Source organism: Epinephelus moara, chromosome 3 (genome assembly GCF_006386435.1).
Source record: "Epinephelus moara isolate mb chromosome 3, YSFRI_EMoa_1.0, whole genome shotgun sequence".
Lineage (NCBI taxonomy): Eukaryota > Metazoa > Chordata > Actinopteri > Perciformes > Serranidae > Epinephelus > Epinephelus moara.
In genome coordinates, this window is record NC_065508.1 from 40,525,252 (window position 1) to 40,541,602 (window position 16,351).

At 41.9% G+C, this 16,351-nt stretch overlaps 1 protein-coding gene across 1 annotated transcript in view; it reads right to left on the reverse strand.

Moving 5' to 3' along the window:
- dscama (Down syndrome cell adhesion molecule a) overlaps positions 1-16,351 on the reverse strand; it is a 324,415-nt gene that overhangs the window by 279,855 nt on the left and 28,209 nt on the right. The window lies entirely within an intron of this gene.

Sequence of the window (16,351 nt, forward strand, 5' to 3'; positions counted from 1 at the left end):
CCTGAGGTTTCTACCGTTTTTTTTCCCCGTTAAAGGGGTTTTTTTGGGGAGTTTTTCCTTATCCGCTGCGAGGGTCATAAGGACAGAGGGATGTCGTATGCTGTAAAGCCCTGTGAGGCAAATTGTGATTTGTGATATTGGGCTTTATAAATAAAATTGATTGATTGAAATTGATAAATGCTACAGTTATTGGAGGTGTTTTCTTTGTTTGCTTGGCTTTTGTCTATTTGTATGTGTTTCCATAGGTCACCTCTCATGGGCCTAAATGTAAAGCAGTGCCTACAGTAGCATTGTCATCACCAGTGATATAATAGCTATGAAGCTGGTGGGTAAAATCTTGTGCTTTAAAAGATGAGATATGATTTAATTATATCTGCAATAAGACCGTTAAACAATACTGACACAATGGAAAATAATCAGTGTGGCTAATTAGAGCAATACTGAAATACTACACATTACAAGTGGCCGAGCTACATGACTTCCCCTTAGTGTCCCCACAGTATGCGGTCAGGGACAATCAAAGTAAAGACTTTTCATAGATATGTTTGTTTAAAGGAGCTATATGTAAGAAATCTAAATCAAATAGTCATAAAATCATCCTAATTTGTCACAGAGACTAAGGAATAATGTTAATATAACATACTGATCTCACTGACAACAATAGTACAGCCAGAATATTACAGTCCGCAAATCATGTTTATGGTTTGAATTTGTGTTTTGGCCTGTTGCACCACCCACCGCCGTCTACCAGTCACGCAGTCAGTAGAGTCTCAGCATCAGTTACAGTTACGACTGAGCTACGATGGCTGACGGTGCAACTAAACCCAAACGACCTCGTTATGATTCCCAAAAACGCCAAGACAAAACTCGAGGCAAAGGGAGGGTCTACATAGGAGATACTTTTGAAAGGTGGAGACGGTTGAAAGTGGAGAAAAATTTGAAATCGGATGTCGAAGTGGCTACTCTTCTCCTTGACAGGTAAGCTTTAGCCAAAGTTGGCTAACTAGCATCATAGCTAGACAGGGATGGAAATTTCGAATTCTTTCAACTGTTATTCATTTTCGATCATACATTGTAGCCCATGTGCAGGTGGGTCATCGACCCGACTGATTTTTTTGAGAAACAAATGTTAGCAGCACGGCAAGCAGCATTAGCAGTGTCCCGGTACATAGCATTAGCAGCCGGCTCCTCCTCCGCTGTATCCAGAGCAGCAGAGAAGCCGGACTTGCTCGAACGGTCTGCTGGAAAACCGAAGATCAAGGATGCGGCAACGCGGCCCTGACACAGCAGCCGCCCGTGGGCAAACAAATCACCCCCAATTTCCACCAGATGCGTGTTGGTTGCGTCTGCGCTCCGGCACGGCAGCGGAGCCAATAGGATTCCATTCTAGTCAATGTGTGTGTTTCCACCGGCTGCGGCTGCGGCTGTGCTGCGTTCTGGCTCTGTCTCAGCTGCGGCACTCCGGATCCCTCTGCAACAGACACGCACGACTTCTATTTTTGCTGTCAGTCTCCAGCGTGCCGCTGTCCAGCATCCTCAAATCTGTAGGGGAGGGGGGGCGGACACGCCTCGCGGCAGTATTTTGAATTTGAGTGCAGTAACCATTTTGGCCACATTCTTACATATGGCGCTTTTAATTGAAATCAGTGACATCTGCATGGCAAACTAAATTGAGAAAATTGCTAATTTGATTTAATTAATTTAGTAATCATTCCACAGTGAAAAAACAATGATATGGGTTCACAAAAGGTACAGTATAGTCCTATAAAGGTTAACAGTGGTACTGTGGCATGTCAGTTATCTAGAGTAAGTATGTCAGGTATCTCCTCTGTATCTCTACAGTCTCTGCATTCTCTAATGTGCACTTTCTCCTCCTGTCACCAGCCTGCCTGTACGACAGCTGCCAATCCCCCCTCCCTGGAGACCAAACATTTTAGCGCTTCATAAATTCCTAATGAGCTCGTTCAAATCACCGGCCACTTCTGGTCGTTCAACCTGTTACAACAAACACACCACTGCTTACACATGTTTCCACACTTTTTTAGTTGCACTCACTTCACACATGCAATACTCTAAGGGCTGGGCTTGGAGGTGTTGAAAGGTGAGTAGTTATAGTTTTTGACAGCTACAAGACTTTCTTATCCAAGTGGAGGAAAAGGAAGAGGAGCCATGACATGTCAGTTCTGGGGGATTTTTTATTGACTGCCAATTTGGCAATGCTAAAACGTGAACATTAATTTAACATGCATGGGAGAGTCAAACAGTGAGATCACATCTTACCGATAAATGAGTAACCTGAGAACAATAAAGTTCTGAAAAACAAGGGTTGTGGTCATAAGGCTTGGCAACAATCATACTTGTGTATGTTTGAGTTTGTATTTTGTGACAGTTATTAAAGCAACCCTTACCTTTCTGGAAATTTTACACTTTTCTTTGTTTAGGTTAAAATGCTATTAATACACTGATGGCACACTAAAATGTAAGTGAATTCCACCAGAGATGAAAACTCATAATTATACCATTTTCATATGTTTCTAAGAAAACTCAGACCAATCATTGCATTCGGACCAAATGCAATGATTGGTCAGAGTTTTCTCCTGTCCTGTCTGTCTTCCCCACGTGGAGGCCTCTGACAGACGTAACCGCTCTCGTAACATCCCCCCCACACCCTCCACCCCTGAGTCTGTGAGACAACAAATATGCTATAGTGATGTGACGGTGGCGGCGGCGGCGGAGGGGTTAGCTCTATGCTAACAGCTAACCCCGTCAAACCAGCCTTTCTTATATGTTACACAAATTGTTTTTAAATGTTTTGTTTCTTTTTGCTTGGGGTATGCGAAATGTCAGTTCGTTTTTTTGTGCTGCGCATAAAAATGACAAAGAAGTTCAGTTCAGTTCATAATGTTATATATGACAACACAGCACCCAGTTGCTAATGGCTAACGTTAGCCTACTGTAGCGTAGCCTCTGAAACATTAACGTTATCTTCCCTGTGTGTTTCCACTTACTAGTAACGTTAACGCTACTATCTAACGTTAGCACTGTAACCTTATTCTAAAGCTCATCAGTCATCACTGACTCCGGTTGAGTTTTAAAACTCTGGGGTTGCATTTGTAATGTTACATTCGCCCTCCTCTTCCGTGTATCTAACGTTACTATGCCAACGCCTACGTCTATCATAGATGTAATGAGGACGTAATGGAGGAGGGGGGAGTAGGCTGTTGGAGGAGGTGGAGTTGCAGGAGGAGGAGGATGGGACTTTGGAGGGAGGCGGGAGTTGTGGATGTTCAAGTGCTGTGTGAAATGCAAGAAAGGTAAGGGTTGCTTTAACTGGGCTACTCTGTTAGACCAATCAACCATCAGTTTAAGTCCTTTTAAAATACGCTGCAAAGACGAAGAGTGGGTCCATACTGAGCATTAATTGTCACAGAAGGACTCATTTCTTCAAAATGATAGATTTGATAAACAAGTGTGTTTAATGCAGCTGCATCAATAAAATACATAGGGTAACAAAGTAACAGCTTGACAGTGGTTTTCTCAAGTATTAAAATCTGCCACCAAGATGATCATAAAATCTCAGCATCTGTTAAGGAGAATGGAGCTACTAAGACTGTCTGACTGATCACTCAATGACTATTTCACCACAATTTAGTTCATTTGGCTACAAAACAAACATATTGGCTCTTGTCATCTGAATTTTTGATTATATGAGCAGAGAGCTCTTATTGAACACACACACACACACACACACACACACACACACACACACACACACACACACACACAAATGATTGGTATTGTGACACCATGTAGTTTCAGGTAATTAACAATAAACTGTATCATACATTCAAGGCTGTATGCTGTACATGCATTTTATCTGTTTTAAGGCTATATTTATTTGAAACCCTTCAAACTGTAACAAACTGTTTAATCTAAAGGCTCTTCTTGGTTCTTAAAATATGATATATGATAAATACAATACTTGAGATATGTAGTGCCAAGCGCTATGCATGTTCAAAAAACACTTGAACATTTGTGTGTTTCACATTTTAGATGTTTTAGGCTCAGACTGTAATGTTTACTTACAAATGCAGTAATCAGTTGTGTACCTGAATTTTAGTAACAGTATATATAATGTACTTCTGAACATATAATGTTCATCTTGAGTTTCTTCATTATCAGTTTTATTCCACAAACAGATCTTTTTCTTAGCTTAAAAATCAAATACAGTGAAATACACTAACACAACAGTACAGTTGCAGGGAAATGAAAAGCTACCACCTGTACCCAAATGTATCAAATAATAAGGCCTCATTTGTCTTTGAACCCCACTCTACAAAAGAGAAAAAAATAAGTCTTAACTGTGTCTAAAAGAGAGCAGTGTTAATGTTAATGGTGGAAAGAGAACATGAGGTTTTAACAGTGTGATGGGTGCTGAAGCACTGTTAACCAGATCAAACAGCCATCATGCAGCCTCTGGTCTAGGTGTGTTTGAAAGGTGACAAAAGAAGAGAAGCTGCCTAAAAATTACATTTGTCTCAATCTGCTTTGCACCTCCCCCTCCACCACCACCTATTTCTGGGTGGCTGATTTCTTATGAAAGCCTGATGGATTCAAAAGCTGATGATCCCAACAGTTCAGATAGGGATGCATTTTTTAGTGCAGTTCCAAGGAAAACTGTGAGGGCAGGGTTTGAGTGGAGGCAGGGAAAGCTGGAAAGCACTCTGACAGTGACACACAGGCTCTTATTAAAAGCGTGAGACTGAAAGACAAGGTAAAGTAAAGGTAGAGAGATCGGAGAGCTGCCATGTTAGAGGTTAAAGGCAGGCTCCATCTCAGCTTTATTCCACAACCTCCCTGGAACAAATATTTTTCTCCAGTTCCTTTTCCCCTCATTCTCTTTCTTGGAGAAACTTCTTCTTTGTCTTTCTGTATTCCTTTTTAACCTTCATCTCTCCTTCATGCTTCTCTAACCCAGTCTCTCACATTCTGACTTGCTCCACCTTTATTAGCTCAAAACAAACAATCCCAATTTATCATAATGCTTGCATACAAGCAAAGATACAGTATGTGGCTGTCATCAAGTGTGTTTGTGTACAGCACTGTTAAATAATAATCTCATTAACAACTGTCATAGTAAGATGAAATGCATACAAATTCACGTCTCAGAAATAAGTAACTCATTGTTGTTGTTTTTTGGGTTTTTTTGCAGACTGAAGGGGTACACTTCTAAGAAACTGTTGATAATACAAGGAACACAGAAGTAAGATCAAAACAAGAGTGGGCTGAATCTTGAAACAAGACATGAAAGATTTATGTGGACCCTATCAATAGTCGGTCAGCCGTCAGCCCAGTTGGCAGATTAGGGCTGCAGTCTGCAACGCTTTGGTCCACATCTCAAAGGATTTCTGTCTCTGTTGATAGTGCTGGTTTTCTGAATCTTACTTTAAAATGACTTATCTTCTTAAGATGTTGGGACCTAAAAAGGACTTAAAAACTATGATTGGAATGTTTCTTTCCTTCCTTTTATTTTAAGTTTATTCTTGTGTCCTTAGAATTTGGATAACAAGGCGGTGCATTTGTCTTTCCTCAAATGTACAAACTGTACGAATCTTTGAAGACATTCTATGTCAGTCCTCTTGATATGGCTTTGGCATCACACACATACCATTACAATATTATGCTGAACACCAACACGCTCATGCCCACACACACATATGCTCTCACTAACGTCATCATATGCCTGCCTCTGCCAGAGCCTGTCTTAATCGACATCGCTTTTCCATGCGCTAAAACCAAAAAGAGGAAAAACTGATATTGTTCAATAATGAATCCCACACATGTATAATAGATGTACTCTCTTTTCTTCCTTGTGTTTTCAGTCTTAGCAAAGCTCAGAGGTGGGACAGGAAGGGGGGTCCATTTGGGTTAGTGAAGTGGGTCTCTGCTTTTTGCTGTGTGAAATAATGCTTGGCACAGTCCCAGATGTCAGCACCTATTGGTGGAAGGACCTGCTGAAGCCTCTAACCATGGATTGCAGGTGACTCCTAATGCAATCCTCCCATTTTGGAGCATCTGCTGCTGCGTTTGGAGCTCAAGGGCACCAGACACACTTCGGTCAAGGAGAGTGCACACGGGCATGTCAGAGGGATGAGCATTTATGTCCAGGAGCCTGCGAACAGAGGCTGACATGGGCTTGATTGACAGTTGAGACAGTGAGGAGTAAGTAATGTTGCAGGTTTAGCTGGCCATCATTACAGAGAATGCTGTAGGGAAAGGCACCAATTGCAAAGATACTCAATCAAATTTCTCATCCAACTCTATGCTGTGCACTCAGTAAGACCTATGAACCTCCACTCTTACAGTGCTCATCAGTGGTTGCTTCCAAATCACACAGGCAATTTATTTAAGTAAATATCTGATCAATACAGGTCCCACTAACACACAACATACATAGGCCTATGCATCAAGCTGTGCATTAGCCCTCTGATGTGTCAGGAGCTTTTGGCTTGCCTGTGTTTACCTAAACCAAACACCATTAATCAACCCTAGATTAATGTTCTTGGTAACCTCTTGTTTTCTTGTTGAAATGACAAAAAAAAAAGATAAAGACTAAAAAAACGCTTTAATGCTTCACATTATTTTTTAATGTCCTGACTGACTGCTTTGTTTTCTGCATCAACATGCTGATATTCACCCCTTTCCCTCTGATTTTATCACACTGAATTAGCCATTAGCCGCAACATGTCTGCCCTGCCCAATGCCACTAATGTATTTAAACATTAGAGTCCAATTGGCTCTTAGCCACAGTGTGGCCTTCACCAGGTCAGAGATCTCTGTGGTGCTACAGTGGGCACCAGGGCATCTAAACATTAGAGAAACTCCACTGGGGCAAACAAGCACGGAGCCACACTGACAGCTCATGGCAGGCGATGCAGGTAATTAAGGCAGACCTCTGCAGAGACCGCCTAGGGAGGGGAGAGTGGGGGCTGGGAGAACTGCAACAGGGGGAGGATAGGGAGGGGTAGAGATGGTATGGAAGACAGGACGGCCTCATGATGCTAGTGAATAATCCCCCCCCTCAACACCCCCACCCCCTCTCCTGCCCCAGGGGCTTACACAGTAATCAGTAAAGAGAAGAGCAGTGCTGATCCAAGTTACACAGATCTGAGAATAAGGTCCCCTAACTCCCAAATCACTGCCACCCATTTTTCCCTCATGAATAATGTTGAGCAGCATGCTTAGTGCCATGCAGTCACTATGTAAAGCCAATGATAGCCCCCTCTGATGTTAATTCTCTGGAGCGCAAGATAAGAGTCACCGTGGAGTGGGTTAGGTGATGCATATGAACGCTCATTTACATGAGCACTAACAGGACAGGAATGAGTGAATGAAAATGGCTAAGGAGTGAAGAGGAGAAACACCTGTGAGTGAGTAAACAAACTCTAGCTGCTGCCACTGAAGGTAATACACAAAGGCACATCGAGAGGGAGAACAGAAAGAGGAAAAAACAACCATATGAGACATTCATAATGCTCCATTACCCTTTCCAAGTGACACAGCATCAAAATGACAGGATGTTCCCGATATTGCAACTTCTGATATTATTTCATATGATTTTCAAAGTGTGAATCAGAGCTTGATGTAGGCACTGGTTACATCCCAGAGCTTCAAGCCACAGAAGTTAACACACATAGGGCCGGATCTACTAAGATCCCAATTTGCCTGTACTAATTTGCCTGCGCAATCTAGAATTTTGTGTGTGCGACTGAACTGCGGTTTGCGGGTGATTTACTAAGAGTGCTTGCGCAAATGAGGTGCAAACGTGTTGGAGACACCCTATTTAAATGAGGGTTTTGCATGTTTTATGGTTTGCAGCATGGTGAGTTTGGAGAGAAAGCGGAAAGTGAAATTTGACCCTATGGAATTAGAGGTGTTGGTAGATGAGGCCAATAAACACTTAAATGAGCTACAGCAAAGAAACCTGACTGTCTCACAAAGGAACGCTATATCACTAGGACCACCAGGATTACAGCGCCCCTCCAAGCGCAGCAACGTCTGCCAGACCGTTATGTAACTTCACTGTTTATGCTGCCCGTGTGCTCAGAAGCACACAAAAATGCATTTTTGAGTAGGCCTAATTTCCGAGAAGTTATGATAAAATAAAAAAAATATTACAGATAGGACCGACAACCTCTCCAATGTCTCATGTCAATTAATTAGGCCTAACACTAGCTATTTGTCAGGTTTTTTTTTTTGGTTTTTTTTGCTGCTGTGCTGCTGCTGTGCTGCTGCTGTGCTGCTGCTGCGCCGTGTCTCCAGTTGAAAGTGGCTTTGCTAAATACATTCTACAATATTAAATTAGATTAATTTTTGGTCTTTAATATTGTTGGCTATATTACACATTTTAATAAAACAAAAAAAACCTTAAGAATAAAAGAAATAAACACCGAAATAATTAGTGGAAACTTTTTTTTTATTGATACTCCTCCTCTCTGACACACACACACACACACACACACACACACACATTGAACTCGCGATTGAATGAATGAATGAACATTGGAAGCGGTTCAGCCGCAGTCCCGCTGGCTGGCGCGGTCACTGTTGAGATTACATTCGTTTTTTTATTATCAACAAAATGGGTTTTTATTGACCGTATGAATGGTTTTGTTTTCAAATAAATATTTGGAAACGAAAATGTATGCTTTGATATTTGGAAACGAAAATGTATGCTTTGGTGTACTTTTACAGAGTTTTGCAATATGTATACTATAGTCTACCTGTATGTATCAAAATGTATAATTTTCAGCAGCGGTCTGTGACCGCTGCCGCGGTCGGAGGTAGGCTTCAGAAACATACAAGACACATTTTTAGGATTGTTTCCTCATTCATTCCAAAAATGTTCACACAAGGGTGAAAAATGTGTTCTCTGCGTCTTCTTTCATCGTTCTGATGTCTCCTTCTTGCAACAATAACCGCAGCCATGTGTGCGCAATTATGCATACAAACTGTTTGCACCTCCCTTTGACACGTGTTAAATATAGATGCAGTTTCTATGAGCAAAATTGCTTTCCCGTTTGATAAATCACGGTGCGTGTGCTAAATTAATATATTTACATTTTCTCCTCCCAGCACACGCACAATTGCATGTAAATGCCCCATATTGCATATTCATTGCAGCAAACGTACTAACTGGATTCAGACGCGCTATTTTGCACCTTTGAAAGACACAACCCTTAGTGCGCACTGTTAGTAAATCAGTTTGTACATTTTTTTGCGCGTGCAATGAGTTTGCACACGTTTTTATACACGCAAACCTTTAGTAGATCTGGCCCATTTTGTATTACAGAGCCAATTAGAACCCAGAACATGCTGTGGCTGTATATGCCCATCCTCTGGAACATTTCATTGCTTGAGATCTTTCGTCCATGAGATTAAAATTATTTTGAATTTCTCTAGGCTGAGGAAGCAGACTTATAAAAAAATAAAATGACTGTTTTCTCCTGAATCAGGTTTAAAGCCATGCCAGAAGCGTCAAAATCATGACTCTATGGATGGCAGTGTTGGTCTGTTGATGGGTGAGCTCGGGACACCTTGAAAAAAATTGGTATTTCACCCGTATGGGTGTGGCTTTGCAGATGCATGCTTGGCAAGCTCCGTGACTGCCTCAGCCAGTGCTCTGACTGCACGTCCATACTTCATACCATAACCTGCAAGCACATTTGTAAGAATGCAGAGCAAAAATCCTGAATTATTTTGCTTTGATGAAAATGAGACATTGGACTGAGTGGCAAAGTTTGGACTACTTTTATTTCTTAAGTTTGGAAAATTAGGCAAACTAGACTAAATAATACAGTATGAAAGCTTACAAAATACGTTAGTCATGTTTCATATAATTTGTTAATTTGGTCTCACACCTTCATACAAGGACATTGAAAGTCTACCCTTGTAAATCCGACTGGGCATCTATTAATGCATGATACTACATTCAGTATTGTTTACATGCACAGTTAAGTGGAGCTACGGTTATAGCTCAACTAGGCCATTTAATTGAACTACTGTCCTTATCCCAGTATACAAACAACGAAGAAGAATCAACTAATTGACCAAAGTACGTCCAATTCCACTATGATAGGTGGCGATATGCCTCCTTTCAGCTTGTTAGTATTGGACCTTTTTTCCAGTTGACCTACACAATCGCCATTCTATGTTTTCCTCCCATCCATGTATTCTAAAATATTTAGCTCTTTCAGCGGACACAGCATGTACTGTGTCTCCTCATCTGTCCAAAAATGCATGGCTCTGGATGTAGATTTCGCCATGTTATTACCAGCTTCTTTTTCTATTGCTAAAACTGTAGTCATCAAGCAACTGTTAAAAAGAACAATTTAGTGATGTTACTAATGAACAAATGAACAAATAAACAAGTTGAAAAAGCTGTTTTTCAAAAGCTGAACAGACTTTTTGGCACTAAATAACTGTTTTGATGTTTTACAGCCAGGTTTTTCGAATACACCACAGCACTGAGACTGTGTTTAAGTTGCTGTCACTGAAAACCTTAAATACAGCAGACAGTGGCACAATTTCAGTATTAGTATTACTGGAATGCAGTGCTGTATTTGACACAGTTAATCTAAACATATTACTAGACCAACTGGAAAAGTGGGTGGGACTTTCAAGCACAGTATTAAACTGTTTTAAGTCCTACTTAAAGGACAGGGACTACTTTGTGTCTATACTGTAGGTAGTTATATGTCTGAGTGTACAAAAAGGACATGCAGAGTTCCCCAGGGCTCCATTCTAGGGCCTCCTCTGCTTTGACCGGCTCAGATTATGGGAAACAACAAAATATATGTTATGTAGATGACATCCAAATTTACATTTGGATTTACAAGTATATAAATGAGACTGTGGTCCAATACAAACTCAACAATTTGCAATGTTAAAAACCATGGACCAAGCCAGATATCTTGGTGTAGTCATGAACTCAGATCTTAATTTTAGTTTTGCTAGCTTATTCAAAAAGTGACAAGATGACCCAATGCGAACATATGAGATGGCATCAGGCACACGTCTTTATGTAACGCAGGTCATACTGCACAGACCCCCGAGTGAGATACCAAATTTTTGTGGAGTCCCAGGTCAGACCAGCACTTTTGTCAGACTGAAATATCTCAGTTGCAATGGTGAACATTGTAAATACTGTATTGCTAAACATCGTATGTTAGCATTGTCATAGTGAGACTGTTAGCAATGCTTATGTTAGCATTTAGCTCAAAGCACTATTGTGCCTATACAGCCTCATAAAGCTGCTGACATTGCTGTAGCCTAACTGTCTTGTTTTAGAAAACTGCATTTTTGACCATTTTCCTAAGTCTGCATCTTAATGGTATTCCATAACATTTTGGGATACATAAACATTAAATATGACGTTACTGCCAGCAGCTGGCTAGCTTAGCTTAGGCTGGAATCTTGTCATCATCATGAGGTTGCCAGGGAACAAGCAGAGGGTCCTTGGCCAAGAAATAGTTGGGCACATTCTGGGCTCTAGTTTCCCGGCGCGGCGCAGGGTGTCGCAGGGTGGCGAACCCCACGCATAGCTAGTTTCGAGCAGTGCAACCCGAGGTGCGCTCAGTTTAGTTTGGCAGACCGAGGTGCGCTGAGATGGGTGTGGCGGCGCAGCAGGGGGAGGTGTCGACAGATCCAGCTTGGCGCAGTGACAGTTTCGTGCCAAAAGGCTTCGCCGAAGGTGCGCTAAAAGCTCACTAGTTGAAGCCAGGTCTACTGTCAGCGCAAGCAAAGTGCAGCTGGTGTAAGTGGAAGTTTGGCTGACCGGCAGATGCACACGTCACCAAAACCTCACAGGCAGGTTTCCAGAATGTCCGGCACATTAACAACACAATAAATACCCACAAAAACCACTATTCAATGCAACTATCTGCAATCAGCACATTAATGTATCTCTATATCGACTGCCCCATCACATCTGATGTCAGATCAAAGGGGATTGGCACCGTTTGGCACGTTTGGCACGCGTAATGGAAACCCAACCTGATTTGATTAACACACTGATTTGAGTTCACATCCCTCTCAGCCAACCACAAACAGCCACAGCATCAGATAGGGAGTAGCCTATATATTCAGCATCTGTCATCTTAGAAAAGTCAAAAGAAAAGAAACAGAGTGAGACTGCGAGAGAAAGAGAGAGCGCGCACGCGCACAAGAGAAATGCAACATTGATTTACGATTGTGGTGACCTCCTCCCAGGCTACCCTTGCATCATCAGCCCGTGGAGGTCTGCTCGCAGTTCCGTATATTCGGACACTGCGAGCAGACCTCCCGGACAAAAACATCAGTTTCCTCCTGGGAGAAGTTTGGCCGTCTGACGCTGCTGCTCTCTTCTGCCATGGCAAATTGAGTAAACTCTCATTACGCCTTCGCGCAGCGCATTTAAGGGCGAGGAGAGGGGCTAATTTGATTGGTGTGATGTGAATGGGCTGTGTAAAACCCACTCCACGCCTTCTCTCCTCCCTCTTTCCGACTTGCGCAGGTAGGAGGGACGGAGGTGGGAAAGAGAAGTAGCTGCGCCAGCGCGCATGGTGTGCCAAATTTGCAAAATCCGCTTGGTCACACCCAGTTGGCGAAGCGCAGGTGCGCTGCCCCCCCGCCTTGCCCAGTCTGCGAAACTAGAGCCCAATGTCTTGCAAACCACATGTGCTGTTTTGACATTTCAGTTTTAAACAAGCAAGATATAACGTGTCAATTAAAGCCATAGTTGGTATTCCTGTTCAGAAACACTTTTTGTTATACTGGGTAAAATGGTCCTTCCATCCTGAGAGTAGTCAACACATAATGCGTTCAGAAAAAGGAATGAAAAAAAATCCGACCTCTGTGGCAGCTGCAGGCCTGTAAAAACTCTGACCAATCCCTGCCATTCAGTGCGAATGGAAAGAACCAATCAGATGCCTTCATGTCTCGTATTGCCTGAGCCCCCCTCCGTCCCTCCCTCCCTCCTCCCTGCGCACACTCATCACATGTCACTGTTGCCGGAAATATTCAGCACACTCCTCAGCAGAAATACTGAGTTATCAGGAGTTTGCTGCACAATGGCAGAGAAAATGCAGTCAAAAGTAACACTTCCAGTGTTACTTGTAATGGCTCATCCCACTAAACAGGCTGAGAAGAGAAAGTTAGAGGCAGAAAAGGCTGCGACGAAAAAGGCTTTGGATAAAGTGAGAGGACAAACCAGAAATCAACAGCAGTCCAGCTTTTGAACGGTGGAGACAACTGAGGGAGCTGAAGGGCCTGAAAAGTGATGCAGAGGTTGCTGTCTTTCTGTTGGACAGGTAATTATTTGTTTGCTTTGGGGGGATTTGTTATTTTATTCGGCTCTCCTCTGCTCTGCTGACTGAAGGATGCGCATTCAGGCATGTCTGGGCTCGTGGCTTTGGACGGAGCACTGACGGGAGGGGGAGCAGGGGGTGGAGCTTAGAGGAGGTGCCGCTTTCAAATCTTGCTAGCTCTCCAACATTACCAACTATGGCCTTAGAGATGCAGAGAGGCAGATTTAATTAAAAAAGTTTTAACCTTTGGGCAGAGTCAGGAAAGCTTTTTTCTCTTGTTTCAAGTGTTCCTACCTAAGCTAACCAGGTGCTAGCATCCATCCATTAATCCATTATCCAGGGCTGGGTTGCGGGGGACAGCGGCAGACTAAGTACAGTAATCTAGAAACTGTACTTATTTACCATATAGAGAGAATGATTCATCGGTCCTCTCATCTACAACTCTCAACGAGAAATCGTAGCATATTTCAAGTAACTGTTAAACTATTCCTTTAGCGAAGTGCATGTTTAAATCTTCCCCTCTGCTTTTACAAAACTAGAAATACTGCTATTATACTCAACCCTTTGGGCCCTAGGCCTTTTTGGGGTATTTTTGCTTTAAGCTCATATCACAGTTATTATAAAGGCTACATACACATGCTATATCTGTCATTTCATGTCCCTCTATGTGCCTGTATTTTATATTAATAATATTTTATATCAATGGAAAAAAAACATCTGTGTTACTAAATTCTTACATTTTTACATGTATCTCACCATAGCAAGTTGGAAGTAGACATATTCTGCCACATATCAAGAGGGGAAACTCTCTGGAATCTGGCAATATAAGAACCATGATGGTGGGACATTCTGTCACTTCACAGTTGTCCAAAACATGTGGTTTGTGCCAGGCGGACATAATTGCCAGTATTTTTTCATTATTGCAAGAAATTCCATTGACTCATTCACGAGTCAAAATGTGTTTTGTTTGAAAGAAACATGCAATATTTCCATCTAAGATAATAGAAAAATAGCAATAATATTATTCCTCACTATATGAAGTGACAGGATAACAAGATCAGTATAATGGATTGTAGGTTTTTATTTTGTCGACAATTGATTTGTATTTATAGCATGATGGAATGACAGCACAATGTTGTGTTTGGTATCATCGGAAAGCTCCGGTCCTGCACTTTCATGTGATATGCATGGCATTTCTGTGCGTTTATGAGTAATCCATCCAAGAGTAATGTGTGTGCAAAGCTGTATGAAAGCTTTGTTAAACATAATTTTAGTGTAACATTATAATTTCTTTTCCTTATGAAAACACTGGACTACCGACAAGTGCTTGGTGTTGTCGGAAAGCTGTGGTTCCGCTGTTTCACGTGATATGAGTGGCTTCTCACTATGACGAATGGTTGCGGAGAAAATCCATAAAGAAGAACAGGTGTGAATTTGGAAGCACAGAAGTAAAAAACTATCCATCCTAAACTTTAGTTCTGAATTGTACCACATTTTTTGTGGATCATTATTGGATTAGGTTTATCAAAAGTTAATAAAAACTTGTTAATTTCTCAGTAAATTTGGAAGATATTGACCAATGAACTTTAGAGGAGGTGCAGCCAGCACAAAAATAGACCCAGTTATATAACGGGGGCGGCAGTAGCTCAGTCCATAGGGACTTGGGTTGGGAACCGGAGGGTCGCCTGTTCAAGTCCCCATCCGGACCAAAATATGGAGCATGGACTGGTAGCTGGAGAGGTGCCAGTTCACCTCCTGGGTACTGCCGAGGTGCCCCTGAGCAAGGCACCGAACCCCCCAACCGCCCTGAGCGCCTGTCACGGGCAGCCCACTCTGACATCTCTCCACTTAGTGCATGTATAGGTCCTGTTTGTGCATGTGTGTTCGAACCTGTGTGTAATTGACAAACAGAGTGAAAAAATTGAATTTCCCCTTGGGGATTAATAAAGTATGTAAAATTAAATTAAAATTAAATTAAAAAATTTAAAATAACCCTTGAGCCAATCATTACAAAACTTGCAGGAAATCTCTACATAAATACTACGATTATAGCTTAAAAGTTTCATTTAAAGGAGCTATATGTAAGAAATCTAAAGCAAATAGTTGTAAAATCCTCCTAATATGTCACAGAGACTAAGGATTAATGTTAATATAACATACTGATCTCACCGACAACAATAGTACAGCCAGAATATTCGCATTTAAAAAAAAAATTTACGGTCTGCAAATCATGTTTATGTTTTGAATTTGTGTTTTGGCCTGTTGCGCCACCCACCGTCGTCTACCAGTCACGCAGTCAGTAGAGTCTCAGCATCAGTTACAGTTACGTCTGAGCTACAATGGCTGATGGTGCGACTAAACACAAACGACCTTGTTATGATTCCCAAAAACACCAAGACAAAACTCGAGGCAAAGATAAGATAAGAGGAAAGGAAATTCGTCTGGGGCAGTATAGTGCAAACAGCTGCAATATTCACATACATACATACAGTCAACATCAACATAGACAAGTTGCCAACATAGTGCACTGAGTGTGTTACAGTTGCAGACTACTGTTGCAAGAGTAGTGCAACCATTTGCCTTGTTTGTAAGGTTACAAACAAGGGAACTACAGGTATAGCACTGGCCTATCTCAAAGTGCAAGTGAGTGCATATAAAACAGATAAATACAGAGGTCAAATAAAAACACCAGTATACCAGTTAAAATTATATTAAATCAGTTGAGGGACCATAGTGCACATAAGAGCAATACTAGATGAGAACAACAATAACCAGACCATTTAGGCATAGATAACCCTGCGCACATACGGCACAACCAGGGGGGCATTGCAGGGCCAGCAGGTGAGCAGGCAACCACCTATTAGCATAATAGCAATAGTAACCAGTGATTGATGGTGAATTGACGGGGAATTTGACGGGGAATTTGACAGGCAGGGGATCAGCAGCCATAAGCCTCCCCCCTGCCCACGTTATATGTTCCATATAAAATTACCAGAATGGAGGTG